Source organism: Melospiza melodia, chromosome 17 (genome assembly GCF_035770615.1).
Source record: "Melospiza melodia melodia isolate bMelMel2 chromosome 17, bMelMel2.pri, whole genome shotgun sequence".
NCBI lineage: Eukaryota > Metazoa > Chordata > Aves > Passeriformes > Passerellidae > Melospiza > Melospiza melodia.
In genome coordinates this window covers 6,462,401-6,488,124 of record NC_086210.1, presented here as the reverse complement: position 1 = coordinate 6,488,124, position 25,724 = coordinate 6,462,401, and the positions used below count along the sequence as shown (strand labels likewise).

The following is a 25,724-nucleotide window of genomic DNA, read 5'->3' as shown; positions in this document are numbered from 1 at the left end:
GCACAAAGCCCCAGAGGCTCATTATAGTCTTTGTGCTGTGTCTGTGCTGCTGAGCTGGGCTGGGCTCCTGGCCCAGAGGCAGCTCCTGGCAAGGACAGCACTGCAGAGAGACAGCTCTGCCCAGGAGCAGCTCCTGTGCACAGCCCAGCAGGGCTGGGGCACTGCCTGCAGCCACCCCAGGCACAGCACAGAGGCACAGAGAGTTTCAATCAGGCAGGGCTGGGAAGGGGCTGAGAAGTGCCTGGGGCAGAATCACTGCCAGCCTTGGCACAGGAACCTCTGGCTGCAGGATAATGCAGCTGCCGTTCCTGGAGTGATTTCCTACAGCTGGAACATCCCAATGCCTACAGACTCTGTGAGTACATCTCTGAGTATTTCTGGTGCAGGGGAGGTGAAATGCTCATGAAGCTCTGATATGCTGTTGGCTTCTGATCAGTCACAGAATATTTCCAAGACAAGGATGTTGATAAAAATGAGGACATTTCCTAAGACTTTGTCTTCAGATTCCTAATACTGGAGAATGACATAGAGGGGGGGATAAATATTAAAGGACGATTATGAATTTTGACAAGTCCCTGAGACATCTGAACTGTTCCTTTCAGTGATCAATAGGTTCACAGGAGATCCCTGATGTGCCTTCAGCCACTCTGCCTATGGTCAGCAGCAGCATCACCCTTGCTGGAGTCATCAGGCTGAGTCTGAGCTGTTCTTTCTCCAAGCTGCAAACAGAACCTGCCCCCAGACAGTGCCCTACAAACAGGCAGGATTCTGTAGGGCCAGGGAGAGTGCACAGAGATTTAGGGTCTGTGAGGGCTGGAAACCCCTGCAGGAGGAAAATCTCCAGCAAGCAGAGAGAAGATCAGGCAATGAGAGAAAACAAAACCCAGCAATGCTGTGGCAGGGTGAGTTGAGAGATGTCCACAGGATCCCCTCCAGTGCAGCCCCTCCCTCTGAACAAGCCCCCTCCCTCCTGTGCCCCAGCCAAGCCTCTGCCCTCAGGGCCGGGGCTCCAAGGCGTGCAGCCCCTCCTGTGCAGGCAGAGCTGCAGCAGAGCCGTGGGGCAGCTCTGCAGCCCCGGGCCCAGTTCCCTCTGCAGAGCACAGGGCTGGGAGCAGCTGCCCGGCACTGGGGGCTCTGGAGGGGGCACCGCTGGCTCAGGGTGATGCTGTCTCCAGTGCCTGGCTCTGGGCAATGCTGTCAGTGCAGCCAGGAAAGGAGCTGCATCTTCCTTCATCCAATGCCAGCATAAGGACACTTGGAAGTCCCTCTGAGATTTCAGTCCAAGCCGGGAGCTTCAACCCAGCATGCAAACCTGTCCTAGAACATCTCTCAGTGATAAGATCCATGGGGAAAGGCAGAGGTGTGACACTGAAAATGCTGCTGGGTTGGTGAAATGAGCAATGTGAGTCCTTGGCTACAAATGTGGAGCTGGGCTGTGATGGATCCATCTGCGCTCAGCAGTGCCTGGGGGGTTTTTAAGAGAAACGTGGGACTGTGAATATTCTCCACCTGAGAAAAGTGAAAGCCCAGAGGAACTGCAAACAGAATGAAGTGACAGATCATCTGCCCCCAGTCTCCACTCATTATCTTGCCTCAGGGAAATCACTCTGTTCTACCAGAGGGCAGCAGAAATGCTGAGGGTTTCTGATATCCAAGAATACCAGGAAGTACATGGAAAGAGCTTAAAAAGAAAACATCAGAACTCTTCAACACAAGAGCATGTCTCTGTGTGTTACAAAGGAGGGTGTATGGGAAATTGCTTTGATTTTGGTTACTGGTATCTCCTCTAACCCTTCACTGTCCCTTTCTCCATGAACAGGTGCCCAAGTGCAGCTACAGCAAATGTCCAACAGCAGCTCCATCATCCACTTCTTCCTGCTGCCATTGGCAGACACGCGGCAGCTGCAGCTCCTGCACTTCTGCCTCTTGCTGGGCATCTCCCTGGCTGCCCTCCTGGGCAACAGCCTCATCATCAGCACCGTAGCCTGTGGCCACCACCTGCACACGCCCATGTTCTTCTGCCTGCTCAACCTGGCCCTCACTGACCTGGGCTCCATCTGCACCACTGTCCCCAAAGCCATGCACAATTCCCTCTGGGACACCAGGACCATCTCCTACTCAGGATGTGCTGCTCAGCTCTTTTTCTTTTTGTTCTTTATCACAGCAGAGCTTTCATTTCTGACCATCATGTGGTCCGACAGCTCTGTGTCCATCTGCCAAGCCCTGCACCACAGGACCCTCTGCCCCCTGGCAGAGCTTGTGCCCACATGGCAGCAGCTGCCTGGGCCAATGCCTTTCTCAATGCTCTCATGCACACGGCCAATACATTTTCCCTGCCCTATGTCATGGCAATGCCCTGGGCCAGTTCTTGTGTGAAATCCCCCAGATCCTCAAGCTCTCCTGCTCACACTCCAGCCTCAGGGAACTTGGGCTCATCATGCTTAGTCTTTGGTATTTGGTTGTTTTGTGTTCATTGTTTTCTCCTATGTGCAGATCTTTAGGGCCGTGCTGAGGATCCCCTCAGAGCAGGGACAGCACAAAGCCTTTTCCACCTGCCTCCCTCCCCTGGCTGTACCTCTGTTTATCAGTACTGCAGTATTTGCCTGCTGTTGCAGGCTCCCAGCCAGGTAATAATTAGCATTGACTCCATGATTGCAGAAGGCTGATCCATCGCTTTATTCTACTACATTACATCATATCATACTGTACTTATTAAGAAACTCATCCCCTTTCAGACAGTCCAATACAGCTTTGATCTAATTGATCAATCAATCCAAACACCATGCAGTGGCCAGGCAGAGCTGTCAGCAAAGGAAGGGCCCAGCCAGGTGGGGCAGCCGGGGGATGCCGACAGCCTGCAGGGACAGAGGCGCAGGGCAGGGACTCCGTGGGACAGCCTGGGCTGCACAGGGCACAGGGATGGGCAGCAGCTGCAAGACAGCCCTGCCAGAGCCAACTTGGGCAGCACTTTGGCCATGGCTGCTGGCCCTGGGGCCAGGAGGAGACAAGTGACCCTTGCAGGCCTGGGGCCTCATTGCCTCCTTGTCCCTGCTCAGCAGCCTGGCAGGGGCTGCCCCATGCTCCTGCCCCTGGCATTGCACATCCCCCCATGCCAGTGCCCATCCCGGGAAGAGCCCTGAGGAAGCAGGGAGGGACAGGATCTGCCTGGCCAGGGGCTGGGGCTCAGGCCTTGGCCCTTTGCATTCCTCAAACACATCCAGGTGTGCTCAGCACCAGAGACACCTTTGCCTTGTTTGTCCCCACCTGCCTCCAGTGTTCTGCTCTAGCTGGAACCTGGGGATACTTCCTCAGTTGCGTCCCTCACAGGGATCTATTTTAAGTCCAAGAAACTTCAGTGTTTCAATAGAACTGAGTTCTTGAGGGTTCGGTGACATCACTGAGGCGGTTGTGACATCACAGAGCAGGATATGAGACTATATGGATATGAGGATATGAGGATATGAGAGCAGAGTCTGCCATCATAGAGGGTGGCTCTGTGGCATCAGAGTGGGTTGTGACATCACCCAGTGGCTGTGTTACATCATAGAGCAGGCTGTGACATCAGAGAACAGATTGTGAAATCACAGGGTGACTTTGTGTCATTGGTCTTCTGTGATGTCACAGCACTTCTGTATGACATCACAAGGTGACACAGAGTTGGCTCTGTGACAAAGCAGGAGGCTGTGTGACATCACAGATATGGCTGTGCGACATCACAGGGACAATGTGACATCACAGGACTGTGTGACATCACAGGTGCAGTGCGACATCACAGAGATGGTTGTGTGACATCACATGGTCTGTGTGACATCACAGGGGCTGTGTGAGGTCCCTGGGGAGGTCACTCTGCCCCAGCCCCCCTCACAGCTCTCCCCAGAGCAGTCCAACCCTACTTGTGCACAGCAGGATTCCCCGTCCCTCTGGGTCCCCCCGCCCCCGGCTCCACAGCCTCCCCCAGAGGATGTTCCACGAGATCGACCCCAGAGCCTGACACGGAGACGGGGGGCTGGGCCCTGGGGGTGGCACAGGGGGACAGGGACCCCCCGGCAGCGTCCCCGCGTCCCCCAGGGCCAGAGCCTGGGCCAGGGCTCCTTCACCCTGTTACGAACAAGGGCTTGAGAGCGCTGAAAAAATCCCCAGCAAGGGAGCAGCAAAAACCAGAGTTAATATTAAGGGACAGCAGCACAGAGTTCCTTGGCAAGAGTCACTCTGCTCCTGACTGGGCACTTCAGGCACACCAGGGAAACAAAGCAACAACAAAACCAAACAGAGTCCAGGTAATCAAACCAGAAATGAACTGAGAACTGTCCCTGTGTGTGTGACACAAAGACAGTGAGGGCAAGGATAAAAGGAATACAGCCTAAAAGCTTAACAGAGCTCAAACTTAACAGGACTTAACTTGTACCTTAATGTTAACTGATACCTTCAAGTTCACAATTTAGCAAAAGAGCAGAGTGTAACAGCATTTAACCTAATTTAACCTATGACTTTGCAATTTAACAGAGGAAAAACACTTTACAATATTTAACTTAGCTTATAACTTATATTAAAGGTAACAACTTAGTTACTAAGAACTACTCTTAGCTGCATTTAAATTCACTTACAGCTTGTGATTTAACCTTACCTACAAGCCTGAGTGGCTCAGTTATCCAAGGCACTCAAACCCCTCAGAGAGCAGCATTTCTGCCACATTTCCCCAGCACAGGCACTCCTGTGTGCACACAGACACAAAGAGTCAGGGCAAGGCGCCTGTGAGCAACTCCCCTGAGGGCAGGCAATGCTCCCTGAGAATGCTTTGGCATCTCCCCAGTGGGCAAAGGATTGAGCCTGGAGGAGTGGGGGGATCAGCCCACGCTCTGTCCTTGTTCAGGATCCCCGAGTGCAGCAAACAGGGGAGTTCCCAGCTGGGAGAGGCCCCACTCAGAGGGAGTCGCTGGCCCAGGAGAGCTCCAAGGGCTCCTTTTGGAGCAGGGCCCCAAGAGAGGGGCTTCAGTCCCAGCAATGGTTCATCCTGGCCGCACTTGGCACCAACAGCTTTCTTTGGCAGGGTGAGAACAGGGATCTTGTGCCACTGAGGGAACAGAAACAGTTCCCAGGGCTGCTGCTAAAGGAACCAGGAGCTGGTTGGGCAGCAGCAGTGCCTGGAGCAGACAGTGTTTGTGATGAGCTGCAGAGGAATCGAGCCCAGCAGCTGTTGGCCAAGGCCGAGGCACAAGGGGAATTTCTCAGCTGGCAGGGTGGCCTCAGAAGGGGAAGGGGGGATAATTCACCCTGTCAGTGAGCTCCCAGTCACTCCCAGTATTTCCACATCCGTGCTCCAAGTGCTGCTCCCAGCCCTGATCAGTGGGGATGGGAACGTCCCGCTCCCTTGCTGGGGCAGGGTCACACCTGAGCCAGGTGTGCAGGGCAGGACCTTGTCCTGACCCCAAGCACTGTCCCAGCTGCAGGATCTGCTTCCCATCGGCCTCTTCCTCCTGCAGCCCCAGCCCAGCTCGGTGCTGAACAAAGGGGCTGGGCTGGGGCCATCCCCCAGCAGGGGCTGCTCACCCCCTCTGCCCCCTCCCCAAATTCTCTCTGGGGCAGCAGAGCTGGGGCAGCCCTGTGGGGAGGGACAAGGGGATGACACCGGCATGCAGGGGTCACACACGGCCCCTGGGGATCCCCCCTCACTCCCACAGTGCCAGGAACACAAACCCCTCCATGGAGCCCCTGTCCCCCAGCAGCACCTTATGCGCAGGGTCTGGGGGCAGCTCTGGGGGTCTGGGGGTCACGACTGCCCTAAAACCCCCTCCCAGCCCCAGAGCCACTCCAGCTCCATCAAACCAGCCCCCAGATTCCTGCTGTCCCCCACACCCCGAACCACTCTGTGCAATAGAAATGGCCCCAAGATCCATCAAAACTCTTTCCCACCTCTGCCAAGACCCACCCAAGTTCTCTCCAAGCCACACAGCCCTTCCAGAACTCCCAAAACTCTCCCATAGACCCCTCTAGAGCCCCCTTAACCCCTTCCCAGCACCACAAATGGAGCCAAGAGCCACCAGAACCCCTTCCAATCCTCTCAGGATCCCCTAAATTCCTTCCCAGCCCCCCGTGGCACTGACCAGGAGAGGCTTGTGGACAGGAACATCCACAGGTGAGAGCAGCTCAGGCACTTCAGCAGCGTTTTAGGCACTTCCATCCCTTTGGGCTCTTCCCAGAGGCTTAAAGATGTTAGAGGGAGGACTGCAGAGGGGGATGAGGGATGCCAAGAGTGGGATTTTGGGGACTGGCTGTTCCTCCTGCCTGACTCCATCTCTAGAATTCACCAGGTGTTTGATGTCCATAAAAACCTCCAGACCACCAGGATTCAGCCACCCTCAAAAAACCCCAAACCACCAAAATTCAGCAAAAAAACACCCACCAAGGAGTTCCCCTCTCTGGTCTCCCTACTTTGCAGTTCAGGGGCTCCCTCCTGTCTGGGCTCCTGCAGCCCCAGTGTGTATTGGTGTCCCCTCTCTCTGGGCTGCTGGGGCAATCCCAGAGGTTCCTTCCCCGGGCTCCCCAGGTGAGTCAGAGGGGCCCAGGGGTGCTGCCTGTGCAGGGTCCTCATTTCAGCACCCAGGGTACCCAAGGGTGAAAAACGCCAATCACTTGTTTTTAAAATTTTAAAAGTTTAATAGTAATAAAATGGTTATAAAAATAGTAATATAATTAGAGCATTAGTAATTTGGACAATTAGGATTTAGGACAATATGAGACAACAAAAGCAAAGAGTAACAGACGTCAAGGTACCTTTTTCTGGGCAGCATAAGCCCAAAAATGGACACACATTAACCGAGGATTAACCCTTAAAAATAATAACCTGTTGCATATTCACACACCTCATACATGATGCATAAATTCCATTCAAACACAGGATTCTGCCTGGTCAGTGTCAGCTTCTCCCTCTGAATCCTGACAGCATCTTCAAGCCTGAGAGAGGCAGGAAGCAGTTAGTTTCCCCTGAGGTGAGAGCAATAAATTCTCTTTCTCTGAAAGATTTAGGTGTCCTGTGGCTGCCATCTTGCTGTGAGTACCTCATTCCTTTCTTTAAAAAATACCTCACATACACAGTTTCTATTTTAACATTATGTTATAACCTAAACTATATTTAACACAATTAAAAATCAATTAAAAAATCAATACAGCATAACATCCTAACATAACACATAATATTCGTTTTAATATTTGCAAAGAGCCAATCATAAAATATGCATTCTTCACACCATGGGTGTCCCTTGTCCATGGTGCCACCATCTCCAGGCTCCTGGGCTCCCCCTTATCGGGGCGTCTGACACCGCAGGCTGCAGAGGCTCCCCCAGCTCCGGGGCCCCCTCTCCGCTGTGCCAGCCCCCAGCCTGCCGGGCCCGGGCCATCCCCCCGTGGCTGCGGGCTGATGCTGCAGCGCCTGCCCCGGGCAGCCCGACTCCCCCCCAGGGAGGGTCCCCCGCACCCCCGGCCCAGCGCTGGTGCTCTGCCGGCACCAAACACCGGGACCCCCAAAATTCTGCCAGGCCGGAGCCGCCAAGGGGCGCCCGGCCCTTGGCCTGCTATAAATTGCAGTATTGGCTTTGTGCAAATGTTAACATGGATTTTATATGGGTGCTGTTAAAATAACTTTCTATATGGGTGCTGTTAAAAAAACTGTTATAAAGATACAGTTTTTATTTCTGTTGTTAATTACCAGCTATCAGCACTCATCCTCTGAAGGCAGTGTGGGCAGCGGCCAAAACTGAAGATGATAAGAAAGGACCAAAACCACAACCAAGGAATACACATGCCCTAAAAAGGTGGAACTGAGGAGGACCCATGCTAAACAGCTCTTGGAATACGGAAACTTCTTTGGGAAAAAAGTTTACTATGCATAAGTGTCACAGACATCTTTTATGGAAAATCCTTTCCTTAGGATTTTTCCTCCTGAAGAGCTGAGAGGCCTCAGGAACAAAATGTAAACATTGATTATCTGCTGCTGTGGAACACAACAGGTGGATCTGTGATTGGTCTCATGTGGATGTTTCTAATTAATGGCCAATCACAGTCAGCTGGCTCGGACAGAGAGTCCGAGCCACAAACCTTTGTTATCATTCCTTCTTTTGCTATTCTTAGCTAGCCTTCTGATGAAATCCTTTCTTCTGTTCTTTTAGTATAGTTTTAATATAATATATGTCATAAAATAATAAATCAAGCCATCTGAAACATGGAGTCAGATCCTTGTCTCTTCCCTCATCCTTGGACCCCTGTGAACACAGTCACAGTCAGACTAAACAGCAAGCTGCAGACTGAACTCACAGATGCACATTTCACCTCAATCCAAATGGATTTCTCCTCTGGAAAATTCCACCTCTGCCTCAGAGCCCTCTCCCCAGGCTGCGCCCCAGCCTGGCCTGAGCACTCGATGCCAGTAGTGGGAAAAGCTGCACTGCCAGAGGGATCGGGGGCGGGCCGGGCCTCAGAGCAATTCTAGAGCTAAAGCGTGAAAGACATCAGAGCCGCTCAGATAATACATGCCAGCGCTCATCCCGGGCCCTGCCACCGCCTCCTCCTCCTCCTGCTGCTGCTGGGGCCCTCCCAGCCCGGAGCCGCCGTTTCCAGCGCCCAGGGCCGCTCTCTGTGGCTGCAGCCCGGCCCTGCCACAGCAGCCCTTGGCCCGGCGCTGGAGCCGGTGCCGCTGTTGGCAGCAAAAACCCACCCCGGGCAGAGCCGCCCCGGCCCGGCTCTTCCCGCGGCCTCGGCTCGGCCCCGCCGCCCACATCGCCCTCAGCGCCCTCAGCCCTCCGCCGCCTCGCCGGGCCCTGGGCCTCAGCGCCCTTCGGGGACCGCGCTCGGGGCACCGCGGATCGGCCCAGCCCTGCACCGGCCCCGATCGGGTACCGCGGATCTGCCCGGCCATGCTCGGCCCCGCTCGGGCACGGCGGAGCTGCCCGGCCCCCCCAGCCCCGCTCGGGCACCGCGGATCCGCCCAGCCCTGCACCAGCCCCGGGCCCGGCCCGCACCACGCACCCGCTGCCGCCGCCGCCGCTCCGCTGCCAGGGACACGCGGCCGGAACGGGCAGGGCCGGGCTGGCAATGGGACCCGCCCGCAGCCGCCTCCGCCTGCCCCGGCACCAATCAGCGTCTTCCACCCAACGCAATGGGCATTTTGAATAACGCGCGGTTTCTGATTGGCTTTTGGCAGATATTCAAACGAATACTTTGTGTGTTACGTTAGAAAGTGATGCTGTATTAGTTTTCTTAAGTAGTGTGTTAAATCTAGTTGTAGATTGTAACAAAGTGTTAAAATAGAAACTATGCTATGTAAGATACTTTTTTTTTTAAAAGAAAGGACGCACACCAGTCAGCAGCCAAAGGACACCTCAATCTTTCAGAGAAAGAGAATTTATTGCTCTCTTATCAGAAGAAACGAACTTCTTCCCGCCTCACTCGGGAAGAAGCCGTCAGGATTCAAAGGAAGAAGCTGACACTGACCAGACAGAATCCTGTGTTTGAATGGAATTTATGCATCATGTATGAGGTGTGTGAATATGCAACAGGTTATGGTTTTTTAAGGGTTAATCCCTTGTTAACGTGTGTCCTTTATCAGGCTTATTTTGCCCAGAAAAAGGTACCCGGACATGCATAACTCTTTACTTCTATTGTCTCTTATTGTCCTAATCCAAATTGTCCAAATTATTATTACTCTAATTATATTGCTATTTTTATAACCATTTTATTATCATTCAACTTTTTGAAAATTTAAAAACACGTGATTAGCGTTTTTCACACTTTTTAACACCAATTCGTACATTAAAAGCAGGCATAGCTTTATTTTGTCGCTGGGATCACCCAGCCCCAGCTCTTTCACTCCCCAGCTGGTACCTGTGTCACAGGTGAGCCGGGAGATGATGCTGCCCTCAGGAGCTGGGGCCCAGCACCCAGGTGCAGGTGAGGTGCAGCAGTTCTTTTCAGGGATTCTGAAGGTGAAGGAAAAGGAAGTTTATTTTCTGACTAACATTTATAGGTTTTTAAAAGTGACCATGGATTGGAGGCTGAAAGTGCCATCTCTCCAATGACACTGGACAAACCAACAGTTTAATAAATTTCTTTTCTTCTATAAAGGAATGCAAAACAAATCTCAGGAGCTCATTCCTTCCAGAAAGATTATTGATACTGCTCTAGAAGGCACCTGGGAACAGCATCTCAATCCTGCCCATGTTTTCCCAAAATCGCTCCCTGCAGCAGGAACATCTGGGTGCAGTTGTCACTGCAGATGTTCAGGCACCCAAAGCAGCTGCAGCTGTTTGTGAGCAGCAGAGCAGATATTCCCTGTGCCATCACCTAGGGATACAGAAGCTCTGGTTCTGGGGTATGTGATCCTGGCTGCTGAACTCCAGGGAAATCCACATTGCTCATTGGAAAACCCACCTGAACTTTTCTTTTAAATGTGATGGAGAAATGTCTCTGCATCCAGGGGCTACTGTGGTGCTAAATCACCTGAGGAGTGTTGGGGTGTGCAGGAACCCTACAAGTAAGGGATCAATAATCCCTGGACAGAAGCTGGGCTGCTCAGGATCAATAATCCCTGAACAGGAGTTGGGCTGCTCAGGATCAATAATCCTGGACAGGAGCTGGGTAGCTCAGGATCAATAATCCTGGACAGAAGTTGGGTTGCTTGGGATCAATAATCCCCACACAGAAGTTGGGCTGCTCAATCATCTGAGGAGTACTGAGGTGTGCAGGAACCCTACAGGCAAGGGATCAATAATCATTGGAGAGAAACTGGGGTGCTTGGGATCAATAATCCCTGGACAGAAGCTGGGCAGCTCAGGATAAATAATCCCTGGACCGATAATGGGCTGTTTAGAAGAAATAATGCCTGGACAGAAGCTGGGCTGCTCAGTTTTAATATAATATATGTCATAAAATAATAAATCAAGCCTCCTGAAACACGGAGTCAGATTTTCATCTCTTCCCTCATCCTTGGACCCCTGAGAACACAGTCACATAGCTCCCTCTCAAATACATCTGCATGCAATTTCACAACAAGTTCATACATATTCATTCTACTGATTTCCTGTTACATTTCCTGTGAATTTTTCTTTATCAGAAAGAATTCCTGGGGTCATTTTGACCCTGCTTTCCACAGCAGCCTCTCTCTCTGTTTCAGAGTTCAAGGGCCCCCCCTTTATCTCTGTCTTGGGCTGCAGCAGTTTCTTAGAGCACAGGCTTTTGTCAGAACAGGCAGTCAGGCTGTCACAGACATCTCTCCTGAAAAATCCTTTCCTTAGGATTTTTCCTCCTGACAGGCTGAGAGGCCTCAGGAACAAAATGTAAACATTGACATTATTTACTGCTGTGGAATGCAACAGGTGGATCTGTGATTGGTCTCATGTGGTTGTTTCTAATTAATGGCCAATCACAGTCAGCTGGCTCAGACTCTCTGTCCGAGCCACAAACCTTTGTTATCATTCCTTCCTATTCTATTCTTAGCTAGCCTTCTGATGAAATCCTTTCTTCTGTTCTTTTAGTATTGTTTTAATGTAATATATATCATAACATAATAAATCAAGCCTTCTGAAACATGGAGTCAGATGTTCATCTCTTCCCCAACCCAAGAACCCCTGTGAACACAGTCACCGTGAAGTTCTACCTGTTTGTTATTGTAATCACCAGTCGTTTTAGTTAATCGCTTCTTTTGTATCGGGATGGCCCTGCCTGAGGCTAAATTGATGGCCCTTCTCTCCCAACAGTGAGAGGACGGGATATGGGGGGGGGGGGGGGGCATCAGAGAAAATGCAAAATAACCTCGGGACCAGCATGCCATGGGAAGCAACCCCACCAAACTTACCGAAAAAAACCCAAAAACAACGAGCCAATACAGAATTAAGAGATCAGAGTGATGTCTGGAGGTGAGGAACAAAGTACCGAGCCTGCAGAGAGGCTGAGAACCTTTGTTGCCTCTCACCCTGAGCAAAGACCTCAGCTGCCAGGCTGTCACAGCCCAGCTCTGTGATGGCTCAGCGGGGATGGACAAAGGGGTCAGGGGTGTTATAAATAAAAAAATCTGCCAATTTTTTGGGCAAAAAAGGGTTGCAGAGTGAACCAGTTATACCAGTTGCTGCCAAGGTGAAGTGTCACAGACATCTTTTCATGAAAAATCCTTTCCTCGGGATTTTTTCTCCTGAGAAGCTTAGAGGCCTCAGGAACAAAATGTAAACATTGATTATCTGCTGCTGTGGGATGCAACAGGTGCATCTGTGATTGGTCTCATGTGGTTGTTTCTAATTAATGGCCAATCACAGTCAGCTGGCTCGGACTCTGTCCTAGCCACAAACCCTTGTTATCATTCTTTCCTATTCTATTCTTAGCTAGCCTTCTGATGAAACCTTGTCTTCTATCCTTTCAGTATAGTTTTAATGTAATATATATCATAAAATAAAAAATCAAGTCTTCTGAAACATGGAGTCAGATCCTCATCTCTTCCCTCATCCAAGAACCCCTGTGAACACCGTCACAGGTGGGACCCCCAGCTCTGCCCTTTAGTGGACAAAGCTGCACTTTCCTCCTCCTCCGAGTCACCCTGGGAGCAGTTTCGGACCCATCGAGCTTCCCAACCTTGAGCTGATCACTTTTAATAAAGGCATTAAAAAGGAGAAAAAGTCTCCTGCCCTGTTTATTTCACCCGGTGTCACCCACCTACCCAGCCCCAGGGGCCACACAGCGCCTGAGGCGTCCTCCTCCTGTGCCACCAGGTCGGTGACATGGCCCGTGAAGTAGGGGGCGGCCACCTCACCGGTGGGGACACAGCATCAGCATCACCACGATGGGTGGTGACCCCTGAATTGAGGGAAGAGGACTGGAAATTGTATCCTGACCACTGCCAAAATTGTGTGTTGAACCCCAAAATCAGATCCTGATTTCCCAAACTGGGTGCTCAAAACCTCTAAATTGGGTCCTGACCCCTCAAATTGGTTTCTGACCTCGCTCAAATCAGATTCTGCCTCCCCCAAATTGGGTCCTGACCCCTCAAATTGGCCTTGCAACCCCCCACGGCATCCTGTCCCCCTCCAGTTATGTCCAAAAAGCCTCAAAATCAGATTCCAAAGCCTCTCAAAGGGGTCCTGTTATGTCCAAATCGGATCCCAAAGCCTCTCAAAGGGGTCCTGTTATGTCCAAATCGGATCCCAAAGCCTCTCAAAGGGGTCCTGCTATGTTCAAATCCTCCAAATCAGATGCCAAAGCCCCTCAATGGGGTTCTGCCATATCCAAACCCACAAATCGGATCCCAAATCCCCTCAAAGGGGTCCTGTTATGTCCAAACCCACAAATCGGATCCCAAAGCCCCTCAAAGGGGTCCTGCGCCTCCGGTCGGGGTCCCCCCGTACCGAGAGCAGAAGCCGACATCAGCTCCCCACCAGCGTCCATCGCCCGCCCTCGGGCCCCAGCAGGGCCAGGAACCGGCGAATGGGTGGAGACAGTATCGGGGACACGGGGACCGGTGGGTTCTGCTGTGTCCGGTGGGTCTCGGTCTGTCCTTCTGGCTCCCGGTCCTGCTCCCGGTTCTTCTCGCCGGTGGTTCCGGGCAGTCCCGGGGGCCCGTGCGGGCCCCGGTGCTGCTCGCAGCGTGTCCCGGTCCGGACCGTGTCGCCCTCGGACGGTCCCGGTGTGCTCCCGATGCCGGCCCAGTCCCTTCCCGGCAGCCGCCGCCGTTTCCCGGAACGCGCGCGCGGGAATCCTCGCCTGACACGCCCACGCCTGAAATGGCGTCTGTGATAGGTCAAAGCGGAGGTGACATCATCGGTTGCCAGGCAGAGGGGGCTGGAGCGGGTTTGAGAGGCGAAGGAGGCGGTGCCCGGAGGGGGCGGGGTCTGGGCAGGAGGAGGCGGGGTCTGGGCGGGATGGGGGCGGAGCAGGGCGGGGAGAGGGCGGGGCAGAGCGGGATGGGCGGGGGCTCGAAAGCGAAACCTTAACGGAGCTTTTGGGAGCTGAACTGGGAGTACTGGTGTGGACTGGGCAGTGCCCCAAGCTGGACTGGGAGCACTGGTGTGAACTGGTGAGTGCCCCAAGCTGGACTGGAGACATTGATGTGGACTGGGGAGCTGAGAGGGCTGAACTGGGAGCACCGTAGTCTAGACTGGGAGCACTGGTGCGGACTGAGGAGTGCCTTGTCTGGACTGTGGAGAGTCCCAGGCTCGACTGGGAGCACTGCTGGGGACTGGTGAGTGCCCTAAGCTGGACTGGAAACATTGATATGGACTAGAGAACGCCCCAGGCTGGACTAGGAAGTGCCCCAGGCTGAACTGGGAGCACTGGTGTGGGCTGGTGAGTGTCTTGTCTGGACTGGAGAGTGCGCCAGGCTGAACTGGGAGCACTGGTGTGGACTGGCAAGTGCCCCGAACTGGACTGGGACCACTGGTGTGGACTGGAGAGTGCCCCAGGCTGAATTTGGAGCACTGGTGTGGACTGCTGAGCTCAGGGGTCTGAAGTGGGAGCACTGGTGTGGACTGCTGAGCTCAGGGGGCCAGACTAGTAGCACCGTAGTCTGGACTGGGAGAACTGGTGTGGACAGGGGAGTGCCCCAGGCTGGACTCAGGAGCGCCCCAGGCTGGACTGGGAGCACTGGTGTGGCCTGGGTAGCTGAGAGGGCTGGACTGGGAGCACTGGTGTGGACTGGTGAGTGCCCCAAGCTGGAAGTGCCCCAGGCTGAACTGGGAGCACTGGTGTGGACTGCTGAGCTCAGCGGGCCAGACTGGGAGCACTGTAGTCTAGACTGAGAGCACTGGTGTGCACAGGGGAGCGCCCCAGTCCTAACTGGTTTTAACTGGTGTCTCCACAGGCTGTTGCTCATTTCCCGGGAACCCCACAGAGAGCACTGTCCGTACTGGTCCCACCATGGCGCTGCCACCCGCCGCTCTCCTGCCCAGTGTGCTGCTGGTGTGCTGACGCCCTGGCACTGGTGTTACTGGTGCCGCTGGTGCCGCTGCTGGCGCCGCTGGGCGTGCTGGGCGTGTGGCTCGAGGCTGCCCTGCGCTTGCCCATCCTGGCCGCGGCCACCCGGCTGCCAGCCCCTCGCCGTCCTTCCGGAGCCACCGCGGCCGCCGTCACGGCCGCCGCCACCCCCGCGGTGTTCGGAACCTTCCGGAGCCTCCTGGGGCCGCTCGGGGCCGGCCCGGGGCTGTTGGCGGCCGCAGCGCCCGCCTGGCTCGGGGTCACCCACGCTGCTGCCGTGCTGGCCTGGGCCGCGCCCCCAGCCCCCGGCAGCGTCCCTGAGACCCCCGGAGGCGTCCCCAAGGCTCCCAGCAGCGTCCGGCGCGCTCTGGCACTGACCTGGGAGCAGAGGAATGTCCTTGGAGCTGCTGTCCTCTGCCTCATGCTGGCTGTCGTTGGTGGGTGACTGTCTTGGTTTAGGGCAAATCTGGGAGAAAACCTCCAAAAGGGGCCCCTCCAGAAAGCAAACCCACACAACCCGTCCCCAAACCAGTTCAGGAAAGATTCCTCAGAGAGAAGTGGGAAGAACCTGTTTATTTAACAGGCAAAGCACACAAAATGAACAATACCAGATGACAACATTCTTTCACCACTCTGAAAAAGATGACAAATTCAGAAAGTCTCTCTTGGGGGTGGTCGCTCTGTTGTCAGTCCCTCTGGTCCTGGGGCAGCTGCTGCAGCCACAAGGTGCAAACTCTCGGTGTTCCCAGGTCCTGGTCTGGAGCAGGCTCAAGTAGATCCAAAAAAGGGAAAGGAGAAACAGTCCAGGGAAAAATTCGGACTGCTTAGCTAAACTAAATAATGAGCAGAAACAAAAGCAAGAGCGAAGCAGGAGCAAAGCAGAAGCAAGAGAAAAGCAAAAAGCCAAGCAAAAAGCAAAAGCAGCACCATCTGTGTCTGTGTCCCGCCAGCCGTGGGGGAGCGGCTGATAGCAAAACCAAAGCAAAACTTTCACTCTTCAGAGCCAGTCTTGAAGGCACAGAACATGATATCCAGCATAAACAGAACACACAGATGGGGATACAAACATCCTAACGTCACCTTAGGACGTTGACATGTGGTGACAGACGTTGACACCCCCAATTTGGGCTCTGCAGCCCCAAATTGGGAACCCCCCAATCTGGGATACCCCACCAAATTGGATGCTGGTGCCTTAAAATTGGGTGTTGAGCTCCTAAATAGGTGATGACCACCCTAAAATAGAGTGGTGACCCTCCTAAATTGTGAGTTGACCCCTTCAGTTGGGTGCTGACCCTGCAAAAATGGGGTGCTCACTTTCCAAATTGGGTTCTGACCCTGCAAACTTGACTGTTGGTCCCCCAAAATTGGGTGCTGACCATCAAACTAATGGTCTGATGCCCAAATATGGATGTTGACCTCTAAGACCTGGGATCTTAAGGTCCTGATCTCCTATGTTTAGGTTCTGATCCATAAAATTGTGTGCTGAACCCCCCCAAAATTGGTACTGACACTTTAAATTGGGTGTAAAATCCCTAATTTTTTCACGAAACCCCCCAAATTGGGTCCTGACTTCTCTAAATTGTCTCCTGCCCAAATCGTGTCCCGCCTTTCCAAAATTAGATCCCCGCTCCCCAGACTGGATCCTGCCCCCCACAAATCAGGGTCCCCCTGTGTCAGTGGTCTCACCCGTGGTGATGCAGCCTCGGTGACACCCAGGGGAGATGGCGGGGCTGTACACCACCGGGAAGGTGCTGGATGCCATCGGGAGTGGGGACGGAGTCACCGCTGGAGCTGTCGGGATGGTGGCGGCTGCTGGAGCCACAAGGTGGGTTGGAGCATTCCCAGGGCCTGTCCCCATGTCCCCAACGTCCCCGATGTCACCGTGTCCCTGTGTCCCCACAGTGTGCTGTTTTCTGGCTGCCGGGGGTCTCTCTTCATGCTGTTGATGGCGCGTCTCCGTCAGAGCCTGAGCCTGCGGCTTTTTTCCCACCTGGTGCACCAAGACCTGGACTTCTTCCAGGGAACACCAGCAGGTAACGGGGTACGGCCCAGCCCCATCCCCCCCGACCCATCCCACCTGTTCCATCCCATCCCAGCTAGTCTGTCACCCCAGTCCCATCCCCACCATCCCATCCCATCCCATCCCATCCCATCCCATCCCGTCCCGTCCCGTCCCATCCCATCCCATCCCATCCCATCCCATCCCATCCCATCCCATTCCCACCATCTCATCCCATCCCATCCCATCCCATTCCCACCATCCCATTCCCACCATCCCATCCCATTGATCCCATCCCATCCCATTCCCACCATCCCATCCCATTGATCCCATCCCATCCCATTCCATTCCCACCATCCCATCCCATTGATCCCATCCCATCCCATCCCATCCCATCCCATCCCATCCCATCCCATCCCATCCCATCCCATCCCATCCCATCCCATCCCATCCCATCCCATCTGTCTGTTATCCCATCCCACGACTCCATCCCCATCATTCCCATTCCCACCATCCCATCCAATTCCATCCTATGCCATCTTCCTGGCTTCATTCTACTCCAGTGTTCCATCCTGTCCCCATCCCACTTTCCCATTCTAGCCACTGTTCTGTCCCCATTATTCTCACTCCCGTGCCTCCACCCTGTTGCGTATCCCCAGCTGCCTCCCACCATCCCATCACCCCATCCCACCATTTCCTTTCCCACCATCCCATTTCCCCTGTCCTGCCCCATTCCACCCTGACCATCTCCACAGCCATTCCCATCATCCCATCCCACTGCTCCCCATTACATCATTCCCATCCCAAATGGGATCATCCATGATGGGATCATGGTCTCACCCACCACAATCCCAACCTCTTTTCCCACCCTGCAGCTGAGCTCCTGGCTCAGTTTTCCATGGAAGTGCCATGGGTGTGCAGGGCAGCACCGAGTGGAGCCAACCAGCTGCTGCGGAGCCTGGTGATGGCCCTGGTGGTGGGGGGGTTCATGGTGGGACTGGCACCGGAGCTGGCACTGCTGGCACTGCTGGAGGTGCCCCTTGGAATCGCCACCCGCCGCATCCAGAGCACCCGCAAACAGGTCAGGAGTAGGAGGGAAAGAGTGGGAGGGGACTGAAGAAAGGTGGGAATGGTGGAGCTGGGATGGAGGCTAGGGGAATGGGATGGTGGGGATGGGATGGGATGGGATGGGATGGAGAATGGAAAGGAGGATGATGGAGGTGGAAATGGTGGGATGAAAGGGGATGAAGACAAGGGGAATGGGATGATGGGGATGGGATGGAGAATGGAAAGGAGGATGATAAATGGTGGGATGAAAGGGGATAAAGACCAGGGGAGTGAGATGGTGGGAGTGCTGACATGAGGATAGAACAAAATGGTCGAGATGGGACTGGTGTGGATGAGAAGAGAAGGATGAGATAAGGTGGTGGGTATGGGATGAGACAGTGGGGATGGGGATGGTGGGATTAGGAGAATGGATGGGAATGGTGAGGGTGAGAGAGAAGGGCGTGGGATGGCGGGAATGCAATAGTGGGGATGCAGTGGGTGTGGTGGGATGGGATGTGGATGGTGGGCTAGGAAGGTGATCTGGGAAAGTTGGAGATCCCCTGTTGCTGCCACAGGCCCTTCAGCGATCCATGCTGGAAGCATCCGCCCGCACAGCCACAGGGGTGCAGGAATCTGTTGCCGCCATTGAGACCATCCGAACCTTTTCGGCAGAGGAGGAGGAGGAGGAGCAGCACAGATGTAACCTGGCCAAGGAGCTGAGGCTGAAGGAGCAGATAGAGCTGGAGCTGGCAATCTTCGTCCTTGTCTACAGGGTCAGGGGGGACTGGGAATGGGAACAGCAGAGAATGGGGATGCCAGGATCAGGGATGAGGACACTGGGAATGAGAACACTGGGACCAGAAATGGGAAACCAGCGGCTAAGATGGGGGCACTCAGAGTACAATGGGGACACCGGGAATGGGGACAACAGAACAGGGACATTGAGTTCAGGAACGGCATGGCAGAAATGGGAATGGTGACATTAGAAACAGGATGGGGACACTGGGATAAAGGTTGGGAACATCAGTGTGGTGGTGTTTGCAGGTCCCCAGGATGAGAAAAGAGACAAAATTCTTGACTTCATGTTTCAGAAAGCTGATTTATTATTTTATAATATATATTATATTAAAAGAAAATTGTATACTAAAGAAAGAGAAAGGAGACATTAGAAAGCTAGAAAGGAATGAATAATAAAATCTTGTAACTCAACAGAGAGTCTGACACAGCTGGACCTGTGATTGGTCATCAAGTAAAAACAACCACATGAGACCAATCAAAGATGCACCTGCTTCATTCCACAGCAGCAGATCATTATTGTTTACATTTCGTTTCTGAGGCCTCTCAGCTTCTCAGGAGAAAAATCCTGGTGAAAAGATTTTTCAGAGAATATGTCTGTGATAGATCAGGATCAGGAATAGGGACATCAAGAGTAAGATGGGGACATCCAGAACTGGAACAAGGACACCAGGAACAGAGATGAGGCCACCAGGAACAGAGATAAAGACACAAAGGAGTGGGATGGGGACAGGCAGAATGGGGACACCAAGAGTGGGTTGGGGGCAGATGGAATGGGGACACCAGGAGTGGATTGGGGGCAGATGGAATGGGGATACCAGGAGTGGGTTGGAATGGGAGCAGATGGAATGAGGACACCAGGAGTGGGTTGGGGGCAGCAATATGCCTGTCCCACCTACAGGTGATCAAACTGGCCATCCGGGTCATGGTGCTGGAGCCACCAGCAGCTCCGTGACGGATCCATCACTCCTGGGGTCCTCGTCACCTTCCTGCTGTACCAGGACAGAGTTGGTAACCATACCCAGGTGATCCCATGGAATGCACGTGTTTGTCCATCCGACCGTGCTTCTGTCCATCCCGGTGCCACCCCCTTCCTTCTCCCCAGGTGCTGCTCTACGGCTTCAATGAATTCCTGACCAACGCAGCTGCTGGACAGAGGATCTGGGAATACCTGGATCGGAAACCCGCAGGGAATGTCGGGGGGACGCGGGAGCCCCCCGAGCTTCAGGGCCATGTCACTTTTCAGAAGGTCTCCTTCACATATCCTGGAAATCCAGAGCACCCTGTGCTGAAGGTGGGTCTGGGGGGAGGTGGGGTTTCCCAGGGGTGGGAATTTTGGCATCACCTGCTGTCACAATCCGTCCTTACAAACGGGTTTCTTGATAGTTCATGGATTGATCTCAGGGTGCAAAAAAACCAACACGGCACAGGAGATTTGCAGTAATAAAACGAATGCAGCTTTATTGAATGACCACCACAAAATGCAGTAGAGGGATTAAGGGAGAGAAAAAGATAGAGAGAGAAAAGAGAGAGAGAGAAGGAGGGGGATATAGCTACCAAATGCAGAGACGAAATCCTTTGGTCCAGTCCAGTCGAGGATCCGCCTGTTACGTCGGGGAGATCTCAGGGTTGCAGTCCATCTGGACCCCAATTATACTCTTTTTCGATGGGGGAAGGGGAATGGATTTTGCAACCGAGTCAAAGGTAGTTTATTGTATCTTCGGGAAGGAAAGAATAATGTTTGGAAAAGGGGTACACACAGTCCATGTTCAGCAGTGGGTGTGAGCCATTGTTTTCGTGGTCCACTGCTCACACCTGCAACATCCATCTTGCTTTGGTTAGGTTGCCTCCCCCACACACCTCTCCCAGGTTGGGGGTCTCAGTCCCAGTCCTTGGAAAGAGTGTGGGGGGCCTTTTCACATGGGGGTTTCATGTCTTGGTCTTTGATGGAGAGGCTTCTTACATCTCAGTTCGTCTGTCACGGCAGTTGTAAGACGAGTGAAGGGTCTTTTGTGGGGGACCACCCAAAACTCAGGAGAAGTCCAGCCAGGCAAAGAGGGGACAGCTTCCAAGGCTACTGTTGCAAAAAGGCAAGGTGCCCCCTTCTTCTTCTCATTGGGCTCAGTGTAGCATATAGTAAATACACCTGTGGACAACAGCTTAACAATGCTCTCAGGTCTCGGGGCCTTGTTGGCATGTGACTTTCTCCTTCAGAACCAGAGATTTTAGACAGTGGGGACTCTTCAGTGGTCCCCCAATGATGATGGTGAGGCAGATGAGGAATATTTCAGACAGACTCACACACCTGTCCCCATCCCACAGGACGTGAGCTTCGAGGTGCGCTCCGGGGAGGTGACGGCGCTGGCGGGGCCCAATGGCAGCGGGAAGAGCACGGCCGTGGCGCTGCTGGAGCGGCTGCGGGATCCTGGCAGCGGGACAGTGCTGCTGGATGGGATCCCGCTGCCAGAGTATGAATACCAGTACCTGCACCGCAAGGTGGGACAGCAGAGACACTGGGAACACTGGGCATGGAATGGGGAAAATGGGGACAGGGGTCAGGGGACAACTGTGATGGTGTTCACAGGGGTTTTTGGATGAGGGAAGAGACAAGGATTTGACTCCATGCTTCAGAAGGCTTGATTTATTATTTTATGATATATATATTACATTAAAAGTATACTAAAGTAACAGAAGAAAGGATTTCATCAGAAGGCTAGCTAAGAATAGAATAGGAAAGAATGATAACAAAGGCTTGTGGCTTGGCTCTCTGTCTGCGCCAGCTGGGTTGTGATTTGCCATTAATTACAAACATCCAACATGGGCTCATCACAGATGCACTTGTTGCATTCCACAGTAGCAGATAATCAATGTTTACATTTTGTTCCTGAGGCCTCTCAGCTTCTCAGGAGGAAAAATCCTAAGGAAAGGATTTTCCATAAAAGATGTCTGCAATAAACAATGAAATGGAACTGGGACCACAGGAGCATGGGAGCAGAAATGAGGATACTGGGAAGAGGATGGGGACATCAGGAATAGGGTGGGGACAACAAGAAATGGGATAGGAACATTGGGAAATGGGATGGGGATGAAAGGAATGGGGAAAAGTGGAAAGTCAGGGGTGGGGACACTGGGGACACAGATGGGGAGAATGGGATCAGGGATGGACACTATGGGGACACCAAGGTGGCATGGGGTTATGGAACAGGGGTGGGGACACCAGGAGCCAAGACAGCATCATAGGGCTTGGGGCTGGGGCAGGTGGTGCTGGTGGAGCAGGATCCCGTCCTGTTTTCTGGAACGATCCGTGAGAACATCCTGCTGGGGCTGGAGCACTGCAAAGAGTCAGAGCTGCGGGAGGCCGCCATTGCTGCTGGAGCCATGGAGTTCATCCAGGGGCTGGAGCAGGGCTGGGACACTGGTGAGAGCTAGGGGGATGGATGGGGCACCCCTGGGGCACATCCCCCTGATCCCAGGATCCTCTGGCAGCGATGGGAGAGCGGAGTGGGTGGCACATGGTGGGGTGTGCGGGGGATCCCTGAGGTCACATCCCACTGATCCCATGGGATTGCTCACGCAGGTCAGATCCCACTGATCCCATGGGATTGCTCACACACTGGTGAGGGAGTGTGGGGGGCAGGGGAAGGGGGGGAACCTCTTGTGCTGGGATCCCACTGATCCCAGGGTCCCCCCGCAGAGGTGGGGGAGTGTGGGGGGTGGGACAAGAGGGGAGAACAGGGCTGCACCCCACTGATCCCCTGTGGTCGCTCCCACAGAGGTGGGGGAGCGCGGGGGGCGGCTGGCGGCGGGGGAGCGGCGCCGTGTGGCCCTGGCCCGGGCTCTGCTCCGGCGTCCCGCCGTGCTCATCCTCGATGAGGCGCTGGATGATGGAGATGATGGAGCGGTGAGTGGGGTGGGATGGAGGGGGTTGGTGTGGATAGGGGTGTAGTTGGTGAAAATGGGGTATGATGGGATGGCTGGGATGGCTGGAATGGGATGGTGGGATGAGGTAGTGGCAATAAGGGATAATGATTGGCATGGAGTGGGAATGATGTGATGAAGACAGGGATTGGATGGGGTGGTGTGGGTCAACGAGGTGGAGAAATAGGACAGGATAGTAGGATGGGATAGAGACCAGGGGTGTAGGATGGCAGGAAAGTAGAATCAAAGGATGAAGACAAGGAGATACGATAGGGTGGGGTGGGATGGGGTGGGAATGAAGGGGATGGGAATGCTGGGATGAGGACAGAGATGGAGTGCAATGGGAAGAGTTGGAGTGGTAGGAGTAGGATGGGATGGGACAGTGGGAATGGGGATAGTGTGGGCAGGATGGCATAGTGGGCATGGGGATGGGATGGAGAACAGGGAGATGGTAAGAACAGGATGATAGGATTAGGGTGGGACTGAGAGTGGGATGGGATTGGTTGGTCGGGACTGGGTGGGATCAGGTGGGACAGGGTAGGACTGAGTTGGATGGGTTGGCCTGAGGGTTCTCTGATTGGATGGGTTGGGATGAGCGTTCTCTGAGCTGGATGGGTTGGGATGAGCATTCTCTGAGCTGGATGGGTTGGGATGAGTGTTCTCCTAGCTGGATGGGTTGGGATGGGAGTTCTCTGAGCTGGATGGTTTGGAATGGGAGTTCTCTGAGCTGGATGGTTTTGGATGAGCGTTCTCTGAGCTGGATGGGTTGGGATGAGTGTTCTCTGAGCTGGATGGGTTGGGATGAGAGCATTCTCTGGCCGCAGGCACAGCGCTGGGTGCGCACTGGGCTGGCAAAGACCATGCTGGTCGTGTCCCACCGGCCGCGGGTGCTGGACGGGGCCGATCGCCTGGTGCTGCTGGAGCGCGGGGCCGTGATGGAGACGGGAACACCAGCGGAGCTGCGGGAACGCCGCGGCACCTACAGCCGCCTGCTCCTTGGAGGAGGCAGCACTGGGCAGCCCGAGGGCCCTGGGATGGGCAGCAAGAAGGGGGCTGCATCTGGCAGGGAATAAAGGGGAATCAGCCCCAGTGTCCTCATTCCCGGTGTTTGTGTCACCAGCCAGCTCCTGGTGTCCCCAGTCACAGTGTCCTGTGAATCCCTTCTCCCCACATCCTCAGGATCCCAACTCCCTGTGTCCCCCATGTCCCCACTGTGTCCCCCAGGTCTGCCCATTCCCTGGATGTGTGTGTATCCCCTGTATCCACCATGCCCCCATGATCCCTGGTCCCCATGTCTGCTCCTGGACATGGGGCACAGGGTGGGAAATCAATCCCAAGGAATGGATCTGGGCATGGGTGTCATGTCCTCATCTCACTCCTGCTGTGCTCACTCCAAGCTCCTGGTGTCCCCAGTCCTTTCCCAGTGTCCCCATCCCCAGTGTCTTTATCCCAGTTCCCAATGTCCCCTTTTCTATTCCTCATTCCCTGAGAGGAAGTGCTGGGCACTGGAGGATGGGACTGAGATTTATTGCCCAAACCAGGGTATTTATACATGAGAAATAAAACATTTTGAACAACTGTAATTCTTGTGTTTAAAACATGGGAAAACAGGAAGTCAGTCTGTTGGGAAGGGCTGCTGTGTGATGAGTGGGAACAGCAGGATGAACTCTGCCAGCAATTTGTGGCTTTCTGCAGGGAGAGGGAAGGGGTTGGACCTGCACCATGGATCATTCAGCTGGTGATGAGAGTAAGAGTTGGTGTCACCCTGTCTCTGTCGCCATGGGTTGGATCTGGCTGAAGAGCCCACAGAGAGCAAGGATCCCACCAGATCCTACTGCATCCCTTGTACCCCAATCCTGCTCCACCAACACCACCTGATCTGTTTTGGAATCCCCTCAATCCTGTTCTGGAATCCCACTCCAATGCTGCCCCATCCATCCCACCTGATCCTGCTCTGGAATCCAGCCCAGATACACTTTAGAATTCTACCTGATCCTGATCTGGAATCGTGCCCTGGTCTGGAATCCTGCCCTATATCCCTTCTGGAATCCCGCACAGATTCCCCTCTGTACCTGTGGTCAAGCAATTGGTTTCTCTGCCTGTTTCTGCAGAATGAGAGGATCCATGAGATTCCAGCATGGATCACACACCAGGATTCACCTGCATGGAGGTGATCCAGAGCTGGATCTGCCTCTGTGTTAGGTGACATGTGGAGGGTGAGGGGCACAGGAGACAGACACCACTCACCCTGATGTTTGTGTGGCAAGAGAGGGTTTTGTTTTCCACTCCCTCCTTTATATAGAGCATTTGAAAGGCCTGGTCTGGATGCTGTCATTGGTTTGAACTCCACACCCCTTTGGGACCTGGGCCACTGAGATGTCTGCAGGCTTATGAGAGATCAAATTGGCCAAAGCTCTTGTCACTGAGCCCAGGGGCTGGCAAGGTGACACCAACATCTCACCCTTTCTTTTCTAGAAATTTTGATTTGCATTCTAGCTGCAGCATTTATGTCCAGGAACTGCTAGGGGAGAGCTCAGGTAAATATGCCCCAGGCATTAGGCTTATAGGTTACAGATTGCAACTTATTTGTAAAAACAACAAACCATTTAAGCCTTGAAGAAAATAAAACAGTCTGCAAGAACAAGAATCATTCAACCCTTATTAAAGAAAGAAAAACAAACACAAAAACTAGGAAACAATCTGTAGACAAGGAAAACAGTTTGTAAACAGGGGAATAATTTGTAAACAGATGAATCTTTATGTGAACTGCAGTCCCAGATTTCCATGAGGTTGTCACCAATCACTGATCACACGGCTCTGTGTCTGCTGAGGGTTTATCAGGAGGTGCTGTCAGGATGCAGTGCAGGCTGGATGCATCTGGCAGGTACCCAATGTGTCCCACTGTCTGTTGGAACACATGAATGTCCCCAAGCCCAGGTAATGAGATCCCAGGGACCCCCCCCCATGTATTGGTAAGGAGGTCTCGTGCCATTCCCTTGGATTTGGGCAGCTGAACATCACA

At 53.6% G+C, this 25,724-nt stretch overlaps 1 non-coding gene and 1 pseudogene across 1 annotated transcript; one reads left to right on the top strand and one right to left on the bottom strand.

The window, feature by feature from the left end:
• Nucleotides 1–8,461: 8,461 nt before the first annotated feature.
• LOC134426095 (small nucleolar RNA SNORD45) lies at nt 8,462–8,544 on the bottom strand. The gene has a single exon (XR_010029872.1). It is a non-coding gene; the product is annotated as a small nucleolar RNA SNORD45 (small nucleolar RNA).
• A 6,342-nt stretch (nt 8,545–14,886) lies between these two features.
• Nucleotides 14,887–24,285, top strand: LOC134426030 (antigen peptide transporter 2-like; annotated as a pseudogene).
• The last annotated feature ends 1,439 nt before the right edge of the window (nt 24,286–25,724 follow it).